General features: G+C 35.6%; 1 long non-coding RNA gene across 1 annotated transcript in view; it reads right to left on the bottom strand.

Annotated features, from left to right (window-relative positions):
* LOC135774296 (uncharacterized) overlaps positions 1–16,283 on the bottom strand; it is a 46,558-nt gene that overhangs the window by 9,138 nt on the left and 21,137 nt on the right. Inside the window, exon 2 of the long non-coding RNA XR_010543670.2 lies at positions 6,297–6,408. This is a non-coding gene — a long non-coding RNA (uncharacterized lncRNA). The remainder of the gene's footprint in view (positions 1–6,296; positions 6,409–16,283) is intronic.

The raw sequence follows: 16,283 nt of genomic DNA, 5'->3' as shown, positions 1-16,283 counted from the left end.
CCTAATGTCATATTGATGACAAATTATATTTGTACCACTGTAGTTGAGGTCAAGAAAAATATTCATGACACTGTTATAAAACTATATGACAGAGTATTAACACTTAATAACATTTTAATGACCAATTCCATTTGTATCGCTGTTAAAAAGTGGTCAGTTATGTTGTCTTGGTAATGTCAATTTGTCATGACAAGTTATAATGTATTGGTTAATGTCAAGTTGTCATAACAAAGACATCTCAAACAATGTCATCTTTGCATTAAAAATGACACAACTGAACGAATGACACTTAATGACGTTTGTCATAAACGTGCATTAAATCTCTTTCATGTTCATGGCACGATTATGAACACCCCTTCAAGTAACTTGGTACCAAAATGTCGCATACATAACAAACAATTGTTTCTTTAGAGATGGGAATATATGGTTATGGTTAAAAAAAGCAGTAAGGAATCCCAAAAGCAATGAAATGTGACCCTGGACCAGAAACCCAGTCACAAATTGCATGTGTGTATTTGTAGCAATAGCCAACAATACATTGATGGGTCAAAATTATTGATTTTTTTATGCCAAGAATCATTAGGTTATTAAGTAAAGATAATGTTCAATGAAGATATTTTGTACATTTTCTATGGTAAATATATCCCAACTTTATTTATCATATAATATGTGTAAAGTTTGAACAACTTCAAAGGTTTTTTGTGCACCTAGCCAGATCAGCCAAATATTGTCCTATCCATACAAACCATACATCAATCAAAAGCTTATTTATTTAGTATACATCTCAATTTCCCCCAAATTTCCCCTATTTTGTGGTCCAGGGTCACAAATGTTCTAGAGTCCTGAAGGTTCATCGTTGCGTTCAGGAGAACCAATACATGTTTCCGTCATGCAGTATTGATTTAGTCAGAGTGGGTTTTCAATATAAATATGGTAATACTATAAAAATGGTGTAACAAATATTAGCATTAATACTGTATTTTACTGTACTGCACATCTTGCAGTTACCGTTTTTTTTTTCGTTTTCACGCTCGAAGAAGCAATTGACCTTTTCAGATTGGATTGAGTGAGTGTAGCAGCTTCTGTCATGCTGAAGCCTCTGTTTGTCACATGATGGACAAGGACTTCATTTGACACAACAGTTTGTCCACCTCTTTCAGAACCTCTGCCCATGACCTCTCACATGAGTCTTTTGTCCACATTGAGTGCTTCATCCATCTGTCTATCCCGATCGAGACAAACGGCAAATTCTCACACAGCTATTTTTGTACATTTGTGACCCTGTCTGTGAAATCCATGCTAAAATCTCATTGATCAAGTTTTGATTTCAATCTTTTGCATGACCTTACTCAGTCAATATTAAAGATATCAAAGTTATATTTTCACTTCATGACTTTATGTAGGACATGTAGGATAATTTTATGTAAACAAAAACAGCAAATCACAAAAAATTACTTTCAGCCAGGATCACATATGTTTGGTTATGTCATTTGTCGCCTATAATTGATGCATTTTTAAAATGTAGAGATAAGTATAATATTAGTTTAACCATAGTGCCCAAGTGATTTTAAAAAGCGTAACTTGAAGTTCAAGCTACATTAATTCAGTGACGGTTCATGATTGCTCATCCGAGGGCCGCAAATTCAAAATAAGTGTTTGGAGTGTCATGTGTGTTGCTCGTGTTTTCAAAATATGTGTTTGTTGCATCATGTGAACCATGTGCATCAGGTGTTTTGTCAAAATAAGTGCCTGCTGCACACGTGTCAAAACCGTTTATGATAAAAGAGACGCTCACGTTCACAAAATACACGCAAGACACTCCCTTAACAGTGATTACGCATGAGATTATGTGAGTATCTGGCAAACGCGAGCGTCTCTTTAATCATAAACCCTTTACTGTGGGTTCACACCAGATGCGAGTTTAACGATTTGCGCGAGCAGATTACATACAATGTCATTGCAAAGACGCCATCATACGCATCCTCGCGTGAGGCGATGCAATATGTGTGGCGCGTTTGCCGCAAAAACGCGCGCTTTTCGCCTCAAACGCGTATTCGCACAAGTTGAAAAATTTGCATGACACGAAGTAATCCCACAAGTAATCTAGAGCGAGCAACGCGATGCAGCAGACACTTATTTTGACAAGACACGTGATGCACATAGGATCACTTGATGCGCAAAACACATTTTCAAAATTATAAGCACACACATGATGGGCTCAATGTTGTGACGAACTTTCATAGGTACACTGTCCAAAAAAAAAGGTACATAAAGTACAGCTTTGCACCTAAAATTCATATTTATAAGCAGTGTTGGGGGTAACGCATTACAAGAAACGCGCATTACGTAATAATATTAGTAACGAGTGAAGTAACGCATTTATAAATGTACACATTAATATTTGAGTTACTTTAAAAAAAATTAATGCGAGTTACTTTTCAGTTTCATTCATTTAATAAAAAAAAAATATTGTACTGAATTAAACTGAACTTATTAATGTAGAAATAAGCACTTGAGCTTGACATTTTTGCGATCATAAAAAACACCTGCAAGGTCTGAAAGAGATCAAGCCTCAGCCAAGTAAGAAAAAGTAACGCAAAAGTAACTTAAAAGTAACGAATGCATTACTTTCCATGAAAGTAACTAAGTCACGCAATTAGTTACTTTTTTGGGGAGTGACTTTATATTGTAATGCATTACTTAACTTTCCCCAACACTGTTTATAAGTGTATTCGTATACATATATATTTACCTAATGTACATAATAGGACCTTTTAAAAATGGTACTGCCCCTTTGACAGCTAGAGAACATTTTTTGACAAATTTTATAAAATTATCTATGTTATATTTATGGATATGTCTAAGTTTGATTTTGCAGTGTTTTACACCCTTTTGTTACGGTTGTGTTTTGTTAAAGACTGTGAATGTAGTGCAATTGTTTGGTCAAAAAGATAAAAAGCCGAAATTTGCGCTTTTTTGTGTGCTATATTGTGATCTGTGGGTGTTATTTTATCTTTCCATCTCGCACGGGTCCGGGTCACGTTTAAAATATCATCAATTACCACTTCAGCTGAGACTGAAGGTCCACCTCACATAAAAATTAAGTGCTTTGAAACCTGCTACTTTTTCCTCGCACAATTATTGAAATCTTGCTCTCAGCCGTAAATAATAACCATCTCACTTTAGTAATTCACTCCAGAGAGACCCTATCTCTCTCTCGATCGAGGGCATGCAAGCAGGTGCGACAGTGGGCAGGAGAAAGCATCGTGTTGCATATATCTTTATGTATAAAGATGTGGGGTCAAGTCTGGTCGATAGGCAATCTCTCAGTTCTAGCGGAAGAGATGGGACTATTTGAAGCTGCAATGGCTCTGTTGTAGTGGAAGGAAAGGCTAATGTGTTGCAGATGGGTTTGGAGCCAGCAGGTGTGCTGGTCAGCTGGTCGTGAGACCTGTGTGGACATGAGGACACAGAGAGAGGGGGCAGGAAGAGGGCTAGATTTTGACACACTCTCACACAGTGTTTAAGGAAGGGGTCTCTCACGTGACACGCGCTATTGTTGAATTGTATTGTAGCATGACTGATATTTTCTTCTGCTCAGATGGATGGTTTTCTCTTGTTCACATGCTTACATTTATATCCAGTGTTTTGCTTTTAATATGTGTTCTGGGATTTTAAACACCTTACATTTGTTTTACCCGCTATTTATTCTTCTTATATCATTAATTAGTGTAAGCTTTACAGTAAATGCCTATTTATTTTATATTTTGACAATTAATAAGGTTAATGTGTTTTTAATTACATTAGATTTTCGGATATTTTAAAATTTGTACTAAATATATATAATATTATTTATATTACTAAATATAAAATTTTCTGGGTTAATTTTACCCAACGGGTGGGTTTTGTCCCTTTTTGACCAAATGCTGGGTTGAAAATAACCCAGCATTGTTTTTAGAGTGTAGTTACAAGTGGGTTAAAATAGGACAAACACAGCTGTTGGATTAAATTAACCCAGACAATGTTTTGACCCAACAATTGGTTAAAACAACCCAGCATACACTCAAACATTTTAGGACAACTTTTAGGGTTCCTTTTAACTCAAATGTTGGGTTGTTTTAACCCAAAAAATTTTACATTGTAGTGCAAAACTACACCCAGCATTGGGTCAGCTGTTGGGTTAAATATACCCAGATTTGTTTTATGTTTGAACCAAAAATGGGTTACAACAACCCAGTATAAGTTAAAGAGACACTCCACTTTTAGAAAAAAATATGCTCATTTTCCAGCTCCCCTAGAGTTAAACATTTGATTTTTAGCGTTTTGGAATACATTTAGCCGATCTCCGGGTCTGGCGCTACCACTTTTAGCATAGCTTAGCATAATCCATTGAATCTGATTAGACCATTAGCATTGCGCTCAAAAAAACCAAAAACAGTTGATTATTACACCAGAATGAGAGTATAGTGCAGCCATATTGGCCTAGAAAATCGCAACTTTTAATTTTACGTCTTAGTACACGATGTAACTACAGAAGAGTCAAGTTTTACATAGGAAAAATATCAAAACTCTTTGGTTATGTTATTTTTAGCGCGATGCTAATGGTCTAATCAGATTCAATGGATTGTGCTAAGCTATGCTAAAAGTGGAAGCGTCAGACCCAGACATCGGCTGAATGGATTCCAAAACAGTAAAAATCAAATGTTTAACTCTAGGGGAGCTGGAAAATGAGCATATTTTCGAGAAAAAAGTGCAGTGTCCCTTTAAATTACAACTATTTGATTTGCCCATATTTGCCTACCCAACCATTAAAACAACCCAGAATGTTTGAGTGTTAAATAATGATACTTTCAAAAGTACTATAATGAAATGCAAAACAAGTTTTATTTTGATTGCATTATATAAGGTAACTATTTACAACAAGGTAAAAAATCTTAAAAATCTTATATAAAATAACAATACAATTGTTAGTTCCTTGTGCATTAACTAATGTCAACTGTTACAATTTTGATTTTAAAAATGTATTAGTAAATCCTGAAATTAACATGAACTAATAAATGTTGCAGAATTATTAAAATTTTTAGTTAATGTTAACTGAATGCATTAACTAATTTTAACAAATCACAACCTTAATGTGAAGTGTTACCCAATATAAAAGGAAATTACTTTACATAATATTTAAATATTTAGATAAAACACTTAAAGGGACAAAATAGTTTTTCTAAGTTTTGTCAACTTATCACAATTACAGTGTAGGTTTAAAAAATAATATTTCATTGTTAGGCTGAAAAACAAACAAAATAAACACAAACCGAAGCTATTGTTAAATCCATGTCTGTTATTTTTCCATTTCTGTTCTTTTAGCACTTAACTGCAGAAGGATTGCAGGTTTGTCCTAAACCTGGCAGATATTTACTGAAGACAGCTCAGTATACAGTCGAACGTAGAGTCAAACCTTTCATCCCCTGAGGTCTCCCATCTGGCTAATGAAGCTATAATTAGCTGTCTTCTTCAATCACTTTTAAAACGTATCCCTCCATTTAACCAATCTCTCTCACTTACATCAGTACTATGTTGTTATGAAAATCAGTTAAGCCACAACCCTCTAAATTACTGTGCTAATTTATTAAAATGATCTTATCGTGAACCCAATTCTTTAATCATCCAATGCAGCGGCTATAGGCTGAATTAAAACAATAAAGACGCTTATAAATCATCTAACAGAGAGCTAAATATCAAAGTGAACACCAATTCTAGTAAAATGATGGAGTTTCTGTATGTATGACACTTCAGTTCAATTTCACTCTCCGGTTTCATGTTCGTGAAACGCCAGGGGCCGTAAGAGCTACCTGTCAATGGTGGGAGGTCAAATTAATGATGCTTGACTTGCGTCCATTATATCCCATTAATAACAGTACACGGCCCTCTCAGCCTCCTGTGGGAGCCCTTAGACACTCATTAAGATATTAGCTATTGTTTCAGAGGGAAGTACATTTAAGGTGATATACCTACATCATCTCAAATATAAAGAATATCTCATTTTGGCTACTCACATGCCATGATATGCTTTAATGTAAAGAACTGTGAAAATATAACCTTGGTATCTTTAATACTGACTGAGTAAAATGGAAATCAATGATTGGAATCAAACTTTGATGCTCTGAAATCTCATCATTAGATTATGAGAACGGGTCTCATATATTTATAATTTATAAATATTTTTTTCATCATCTGGGAAGGATTTGCATTATATAACAATAAATTGCAATAATCACTGATATCATTCTCTACATCACCTTTCTCTCGCGCTTCCCGCTTGCCTCCATCTTCTGTCATTCAATCTCCGACACTCGGGTATCCAGGTTCTGGTCCGATGGTCTGCCCACTGCCCGCTAGATTCCAGCATGCCTGCAGAACAATACACGTAGGCGCTCAATTACTAAATGAGGGCAGTAAAGTGTTTGTCTGGTGTAACCTAAGAACTGGATCTGTGTCGGTCTTCCTGGTAAAGCACGGGAGGATTGTGATTTCAAGTTAGACATTAGTCACACTCTCTGCTCTTGTGGAACCAAACCTGGGTTTCACAAAACAGTGAAATGCTACAACTGCAATAATGATATATTTAATGATACGGTCACCAAATTAAGTTTTCAGACTCACCTGTCCTCATGTAGCTTGAATAGCTTTTAGTATTTTTTTTTTTTTAAATAAATATGTTTGTTACAGTAAATATTTTAAGTGCAATTTTATTTATTTAAGTTTACTTCATTTGAGCAGCTCTGTCTTTTCACATTAGCATTTAAAGGCCAGATTTGATGCATTTTAAAGGAATAGTTCACCCAAAAATGAAAATTCAATCATAATTTACTCAATCTCATGTTGTTACAAACCTGTATAAATTTTGTTGTTTTGATAAACAAGAAGGAAGATATTTTGAGAAATGCTTGTGCAACATTTGGTAATTTTAGCATTTATTTGTAGAATTATAAAAAGTTGTATCTGTTAACATTAGTTAATGCACACTGAACTAACATGAACAAAATGTATTGGCATTAACTAACATGTTAGCTAATGCATTTATTAATGTTAACAAATACAACCTTTTTGTAAAGTACCATTTTTTTCTGGAAGACATGTGTTTCTGCAGCTTCTTTAAAAACTTTTTTCTTTTTTGTGTCTCTGTTTTGTTTAGGGATGCAGTAATTAAACACTTCAATTATTTATTTTCTACATATACAGTTTGGCTCAACAAAGAAAAACAATCAATTTTCACCTCCATTTGCCAGGAAACTTTAGCATGCAGAATGGTTAAAATGGATAAACTGGGGGTTATTTTACAGGCCATGTTTAGCTTTGCATTTTTACGAAAGGAAGTGCATTACTGTGCATTATCAGATATGATGTGATGAATGCAAACACTGTCTGTTTAATGGCGCTCCAAGAGTTCCTGAAATATTCATAACTTCCAAATTACCAGAAATGAGAGAAATGTATAAAGTGGTTCATGTAAATTATATTTGTTATATAATTTATAGTATTGCAATTTAAAAAGTCCTTGCTGCACTTAAATTTGTACGGTGTTGCCAAAAGTGTGTACTGTAGTGTGTTGGGGGGGTGTACAATATTTGTCTTTAATGCCTCAGGTTAGATTAAACCATTAAAATATGAGGTGTATGGTACAAAATGGACAAAACACTTAACTTTTAAGGTATATATAGAACAAAGTAATTTGGCAAGAAGAATCTGGATTTATTCTTACATACCAAAAATTCATAGATAAAACAAAAAGCTCACAGGTTAAAGGGATAGTTCACCCAAAAATGAAAATTCTGTCATCATTTACTCAACAAACCGTCCGTGGAACCTTCATTGTATTCTTTTTTTTTTTACTATGGAAGTGAATGGGGTCCACGAATGGTTTGGTTACAAAAATATTTTTAAAAAATATCTTCCTTTGTGTTGATCAGAAAAAAGAAATGTATAGAGGTTTGTAATAATATGAGGGTGAGTAAATGATGACAGAATTTTCAATTTTTGGGTGAACTATCCCTTTAAACAGCCATTAACTAAACTTTTATTTGTTATTCATATTTGTAGATCCTATTTTGTGATAATATTTGTAGTCATTGTCATGAGCCATGTCTTTATAAACGTTGTGTGCAATTTTTTCTCAAGCCTTCTTGAAATGATGGTATTCACAAAGTTGATGGTACCAATTGACTTCCATAGTAGAAAAAAAATACTATGGAAGTCAATCAGTACTGTGAACTGCGTGCTTAGTTCTTTAAAGGTTGCATACACAACACAACCAAAAAGACACATTAAAATAAAATATGTGTATATTCAATGTGTTTGTATGTGCAGCGATACAAAATGTTTGTGCCGATACCGATATTCGATTACTTAGAATGACTTATACCTTTATCGATAGATACACTGCAAAAACTTCTTTGCTGCCTTAAATGTTTTTATTTAAAGCGTAACTAAACCCCTGGTTAGAGCCTGACTCCACCCACTGGCAATATTTGAAAAATGCAAGAAAAGTGGGCAGATCCCAAGGAGATAGAGGGGACGAACTAAGTGTGTGGTGAGATCATAACAAGGGCGTGGTGATCTTGAACCTGCTTACGTCACGAGTCATTTTTTGGACCCACCATCCAATAGGAAAATTCAACTGCAGTAGCCACCGTTCAACCTGAAGAGGGCAGCACTCAGACGTTTTTACACCATATATTGTAGTATTGAAACACTTTACATCCAAATGTCAAAAAACTTACTAAAATCAATGAACAGCACTAATAAAGCCCCATTCTTACAGTTCATTAACTAAAAAAAGTTGGTTTAGGGTTTAGTTACTCTTTAACTCGGATTTACGAGTCATTTTAACTTATTGTTATTTATCTTGATGAACAAGACAACTTATAAAATATAGTTGAAATAAGTCAACTTCATTTTATAAGTTGTTGCTTGTAAATCTAAGTTTTGATTAAACTAAAAAATAAGTTTTTACAATGTATCGATAGTTTTGCTTTTAACTCAAATGATTGTGTCGTGAAATCCTATAAGTGCCGTGAGTACAAACTGCAATTCTGTTGTCATTGTCACCCAAATTTGGATTCATCTCACTCTTTACATTCAAAACTGCACCGGCGACCTAAATCTCTCTGATTCCATAGTAATGATCTACTTATCAATCTTATAGGAGACGTTAAAGCTTTAGTCCACACTTGCCCCCCTGCCGGGACTTAATCTCAGCATCGACACGGTCGCAGAGACCCCTTATAAACACCGGAGTGTAAGTCAGTGTCAAGTATTGACTAGATGGTGAATAGAGATGAGTGCGTGAAGGGTGGCTAACCTCTCACCAGCTGCTTGCCTGTTCAATCGCTTTGGTCTCAGTAACACCGCGGGGTAGCAATAATGCAACAGCAGCTTATCCCGATCAATACATTCATCTGACTTTTGGGGGCTTTACTGCAGATTCCCCAGAGTGCACTCGTATGTTTGCAAGCACAATTGTGAGGATGTTTGATCTGTTTTTGATGTTGTTTTTCCGGCTGAGGGTAAAACGTTTGCAAAACAGTACTTATGTGCACTTGTGTGATCATATGTGAATATGTTTATATCAATACTTATGTGCAGTATACTTGAAAATTATTATTAAATCAAGTAAATAAACAAAGATTTACTCTGTAAAATGTGAAAAGTTGGAACAACTTTTAACAATTATTTCAAATAAAAATTAGATTTTTTTTTCAACGTAAATTATTTTTTCATTTAAAGGGGACATTTCACAAGATTTTTTTAAGATGTAAAATAAATCTTTGGTGTCCCCAGAGAATGTATGTGAAGTTTAAGCTCAAAATACCATATAGATAATGTATTATATTATGTTAAAATTGCCACTTTGTAGGTGTGAGCAAAAATGTGATGTTTTTTTGGGTGTGTCCTTTAAAATGCAAATGAGCTGATCTCTGCACTAAATGGCAATGCCGTGGTTGGATAGTGCAGATTAAGGGGCGGCATTATTATAAGAAAATCCTCTTCTGACATCACAAGGGGAGCCAAATTTCAATGAACTGTTGGCCTTGTACACACTGCAAACCTTCGGGAGTGACAACCGCATTGAAATGGGGGAGTGAATCCCGACTCACTCCCGAAAATGTGATTATTGACACATAGATAACCATAGCAATGTACTGCCGTTTCCTGCGCTTATTAGTGATGTGCGGGTCGTCTCGTAACCCGTGGGCCCTGCGGGTAACCCGCGGGTTGTGTTGGGGTGGGTAAAGAAATTGTAACTTTAATGCGGGGCGGGTCATTAAAAAAAATAGGTATATTGCGTCTAATTCCCTGTAGCATATATATTAAATATTTGGGAATATATATTTGTATATTTTATTACGTTCTTTGAAAAAGTTAAATTACGTATAGGCCTACGTGGCAACGTAACTTGCGCAACGTAACTTGATATCCCCAAACCTTTGGCCTCACGTCACAGAAGCGCCAAGTAGCTCCCGCTACCTGCCACAACTACAAAACAAACGGAGAAATAAAAGATGAAAGACGATCTGCCGGAGAAATTAAGGTAGGGAATTTGTGAATAGACAATACAAATGCTGCTTTGTAAATGTAAAATTTTTTTATCATTATCCTTACTCTATATTAATATGCCCATGCTGGTTTCTATGGTTCATTCGCGTATGTTGTTGCCAGTTTACAGGGCGACGTAATCTAATGGCTGTTTCCAAGCACTTTTAGGCTGAAATAAAGCCTGTTTTTATTTACATTACAAATGCCTAGTATGTTTATTTTAATGGTCACGGGGGTGGGGCAGGACGGGGCGGGTTGTAAAAATAGATACAGTGTTGCGAGGCGGGTTGGGCGGGCCAAATATTTCATAAAAGCGGGACCCGCGGGTTGGAAAAAACGCCGACCCGTGCATCACTCACAGCTTTGATGAAAATATTTTAACAGCGTTATGTTTTGCAATAAACCTCCGTCTTGGCATTGTGTCTTGTACGCATTTGTGAGTCCGCTCCACAGCGTGCCGTCTTGCAGTGTTGCCAGGTCCTCGTCTTTTTGTACTCACATACCGTTATGGCTTTTGGCTCATGAAGCGATCAAGTTTTTGGTGTTATTAAAGTGTGAAGGTGTCCGTCCTAATATTTTGATCTTTGGGGTAAAGCATTTAGATTTATTTCGGTTTATTATTGGATTTTTCTTGTTCGCTTTTCTTGTTCTCTGCAGGATCTGGCAACACTGGGCAGCAAACGCTCGTGCCTCTGTCATTTTCTGCACCGCGCATACAGAAGACATTTTCCCCTTCTACTGTAGGAATTTATTTGTTCAGAAGAGATACCGTAACGAAAATCATGAAATGTCCATGATGCACGTTTAAACACTTTATTAACAACTAGTTGTTCAGTTTGGTTAGGTACACACTAAGCAGAGTTTCTGTAAATGCGGTTGTCACTACTTGCATTTTGCGGGAGTTAATTCGGTTGTAGAATGCGGTTGTCATTCTCGTAAATTACTGAACTGTGTGTGTACAGAACAGGATTAAGCATTAAAAGATGAAGAGACAACCGAATTATGCAGTGTATACGGGACCATTTTTTCACATGCTTGCAGAGAATGGTGTCCCAAACCTAAGTTACTGGGTTGATCTTTTTCACATTTTCTAGGTTGATAGAAGCACTGGGGACCCAATTATAGCACGTGAAAAGTCAGATTTTCATGATATGTCCCCTTTAAGCATATAAGTAAAAAAAATAATAATAATTTAGATGTTACCATTTTTTTAAAAGTTGATCCAATTTTTTACTTTTTACAGTGTAGGGTTTGTTTGTTTGTTTCTAAGTTTAAACAAACAAAAATAGTGCATTATTAAAATAATGCAGAGTCATTTAAAATTATATAAATAAAGGATAAAAGGTTATTATTACAATGACATCATCTTGACATTTTACGTTTTTAAGAAACAGCAAACCATTGACATTGTTTTTAAGGTTTTTCTCACGGTAAAATGCACTGTTTTACAAGCGCTGCAATTTTACATGACTAAACATAAATTTAAGATTATTTAAGCCTCACTGCTACACCCAACATTAATGAAGCAAAGTAGAAATGAGACGTAGAAATTCATGCGATTTCGCCTTCTTGTAAAATATTTATGAATTCTCGTGATATTGTGTTAAACTTCATGCAGTTATTAAATACTCTGTTTGTTATTTGCATATTAAGGATTTACTAATGCTCGCCATTGTTTGCACAATTGTTTATCTAAGCATGCAATGACATATTTCTATGCAAGACTCAATCCGTGACCCCTGACCCTCTCCTAATTGTGCCGTTGTGTGTAAAGAGGCCTCGGCAAGTGGAAAAACATGGCCACTGGAGAGCTCTCCACACAAAACACAAGCATAAGAGCGCCTGAGAATGCCACGCAGGTCACATATGACATCAGCATCGTATCTGCGCTTTTCCCTAACCTCTGTTCTCATCGTCTTCCTCGCTGTGGCCTGAAACAATCACGGCCAATAAGAAATGCAAGCGTGTCCTTAATGGCTACAGGCTTTTAAGGATTCATGCATTTCCAGATGGGACTCAAGACCGTCGATCTGCTAAAGTCAAACGGTTTGCCGAGGCCGAGCACGTCAAGTATGCACATTCTCGGGTGCCGGGCATATGTGTAAATATCAGAGATTTCAAAGAGACAATGGTAAGCCAATTACGGCAAACAAACTCTCGAGGCAAAGATGCATAATGACTCCACTAAAACGCCATTTCTTTCGAAAATGGACTGACTGTTGTGGAACATATTGTGAACGCTTAAGTTCAAGGATGAAAAGACCTCCATTAATAGAAACAGATGGGAAAACTAAGGATGTTAATAGTCTGAAAAGAATTAGTTGAGTGTTCAAAATAAGAGATGCAAAGCATTCAAGAATAAATGGAGTATCCACTTGGATTTAATTGCCGAGTAGCGAAACAAATAAAGCAATATGTGACCGGCGCAACACAGTGCAGAAAGTTCATAAGCGGTTTGATGAGCGTTTATTTTAATTATGACGATTATAAAAAAACTGAATATTTTTTTTCTTTTGGTCTCTCTCACTGTGGACTTTATGATCTTTGTGCAGTTTTTGCAACAGATGGAGCAGAGAATAGAGAGGAAAAAGCAGACCCGGAGAGATGGAGTGGGTGGGGGAGGAGTATGGGTACACTGAGGTCTCCTGTGCACCATTCCCAAAAAAGGAAACACGGGGGAAAACATATGTAATTTTCACCACGGGGTTCTGTGTAATTGAGTCATTTAAAATACAGATACATAGATGAATAAAAGCTAAGGGGGAGCGTAATAAGACAGAAGAGGACCCTCGGAGATCCAATTGAGGATTTCTTACAAGAACTGAAACTGTTTTCTTTCTTCTCCTCCGCCGAGCTTTTATGTGTTGTCATTTTAGCCGGATACCTGCCTGAAGTAATTTTGTTTTCATTTGGATCCTTTTGTAATGCTTTCCTTTAGTAAAAATGAAGGCAATTTGTCTCCGATGGCCTCTTGCCTTTTGAAGACAGATTTCACTTAGTGAATGCAAGTGAGATGTGGGTTTTTCTTCTAAAAGGAAATCTTATCTTGGGACGTTTCTCGCCTCAGGATGGTTTGATAATTTACCAAATGAGTCTGCAGACTGGCTTCACTATTGTTGTGGGTTATTTTTTCAATAGTAGTTCTTGATTTTATTGTTTTATTTGACCTCCTTTAAAATCCTTTCGGCACTCACTTTAAAGTTATGTGCGAACCAATCTTTAAAATATAACCATATAACTGATGAAATCGTATAAAAGCCACCTCCTCGATTCATTTTCCATTTTTTAGAAATCGTTGTCACTGAGTCTTTTTGTATTTTATGGTGTATTTTAAGCGGTGGCTAATTTGTATGAATTCATACGATCTCATTCGTACATTTTGGTATGATTTGGGTTCCCTCAGTAATGTTGAGTTTAGGGGCGGGGCTTCATGCTTGCTTTTTCCAACAATCGTATACGTTGATCCACTTTGTAAATTGCTACAAATGTCCATGAGATCCGGTAGGCCTTTCCACCTAGACTACAACATGATAATGTTAAGATGATCGTTTGTTTCATAATTAATATATTTTTTATGCTGTGGCTAATTTGTATAAATTCATATGATCTCATTCGTACATTTTGGTACGATCTGTGTTCGCCCAGTAACATTGAGTTTAGGGGCGGGGCTTCATGCTTGCTTTTTCCAACAATCGTATACGTTCACATATATGATTTTTTATGATTGATCCACTTTTTTAATTGCTAAAAATTCCCATGAGATTTGGTTGGCCTTTCCACCTACAACATATTGTAAGATGTTTGTTTGTTTCATATAATTAATATAGATTTTACGTTGGGGCTAATTTGTATAATTCATATGATCTCATTCGTACATTTTGGTATGATCTGTGTTTGCTCAGTGATGTTGACTTTAGGGGTGAGGCTTCATGCTTGCTTTTATCCAACAATCGTACCTTCACATGGTATGATTTTATATTGTTAAACTGTTTACTTTTTTAATGAAGAAAACGAAATACAGCAGCCTATGTTTTCCAGACTATTTATCTCAGTTTGATTTATTTAATTTGCTACAGTTATTGCAAACACACTTTATATTATTTAACTGTTTACTTTTGAAGAAAATACCTGAAGTACAGAATGTCTACCAGACCAGTTGTCTGACATTGGGAGTTTGATTTATTTAATTAAGAATACGACTACAGAGCAAACACACTTTTTGTTGTTTAAAAGTTAACTTTTTGTGAACAAAACACTTGGAAGTACAGGTTGTTTACTTGACCAGTTGTCTCAGGTTGAGAGAGTTTTATTTCATTTAGTTTGCTGAAGTTAAATGCACTTTATATGGTGTAACTGTTTACTTTTCTTACAAAGATAATACTTGAAGTGTAGGATAAAACTCTTGCTGTCTGTTGACGTGCAATAAATATGGAAAGTTAAGTATGATCACCTGTCTGTTCTACTCATTTCAACTGACATGTGAAAACTGCTAAAAAAAATACAAATTCTTTGACATATAGCAACTTTTTTTTAACCGTAACGCAAATAGTTACTTTCCCTGGTAACGAGTTACTTTTATTATAGAGTAATTCAGTTACTAACTCAGTTACTTTTTGGAACAAGTAGTGAGTAACTATAACTAATTACTTTTTTTAAGTAACGTTCCCAACACTGGTTGTTAAAGAATCATGGAGTGGAATAACAGCTGAGAGGTGCCACAAGTTGGTTGACTCCATGCCACACAGATGTCAAGCAGTTTTAAAAAACTGTGGTCATACAACTAAATATTAGTTTAGTGATTCACAGGATTGCTAAATCCCAGAAAAAAAATGTTTGTACAAAATAGTTTTGAGTTTGTACAGTCAAAGGTAGACACTGCAATTTTTTTGAACACACCCCTTTCAACTAATTGCCCAATTGCACAGCCTTAAGAGCGTGCATATCATGAATGATGGGTCTCGTTTGTTTTCTGAGAATCTACTGAACCTACTGGTAACTTGTTTGCCATGTAGCAATAAAAAATATACTAAAAACCTTGATTATTCTGGTTAGTCACATTGTACTGCTATTATTTTGAACAAGACTGTACGTTCACATATATCATTTCATAAGAATGATCTACTTTGTAAATTGCTACGAATTCCCATGAGATCGCGTTGGCCTTTCCACATTAGACTACAACATAACAATGTTAAAGTGTTTGTTTCTTTTATATAATTAATATCGTATTTTACGCAGTGGCTGATTTGTATAAATTCATACGATCTCATTCATACGTTTTGGTACGATCTGTGTGCGCCCAGTGACGTTGAGTTTAGGGGCAGGGCTTCATGCTTGCTTTTTCCAAAAATCTTATACGTTCACATATGGGATTTCATACGAACGGTTGGCCTTTCCAACTAGACTACAACATGATAATGTTAAGTTGTTTGTTTGTTTGATATAATTAATATTGTACATTTTGGTACGATCTGGGTTTCCCCAGTGATGTTGAGTTTAGGGTTAGGGCATCATTCTTGCTTTTTTCCAACAATCGTACGTGCACATGGATGATTTCAAATGAATGAGACCCTTTCTTAATTGCTACAAATTCCCATGAGATCTGGCTGGCCTTCCACTTTAGACTACAACATGATAATGTTTAGTTGTTTGTTTGTTTCATATAATTAATATTGTATTTTACGCAGTGG

The sequence above is a fragment of the Paramisgurnus dabryanus genome, chromosome 5 (assembly GCF_030506205.2).
Source record: "Paramisgurnus dabryanus chromosome 5, PD_genome_1.1, whole genome shotgun sequence".
Lineage (NCBI taxonomy): Eukaryota > Metazoa > Chordata > Actinopteri > Cypriniformes > Cobitidae > Paramisgurnus > Paramisgurnus dabryanus.
The sequence above is the reverse complement of the archived record's forward strand: the minus strand, read 5'-3'. Positions and strand labels throughout refer to the sequence as shown.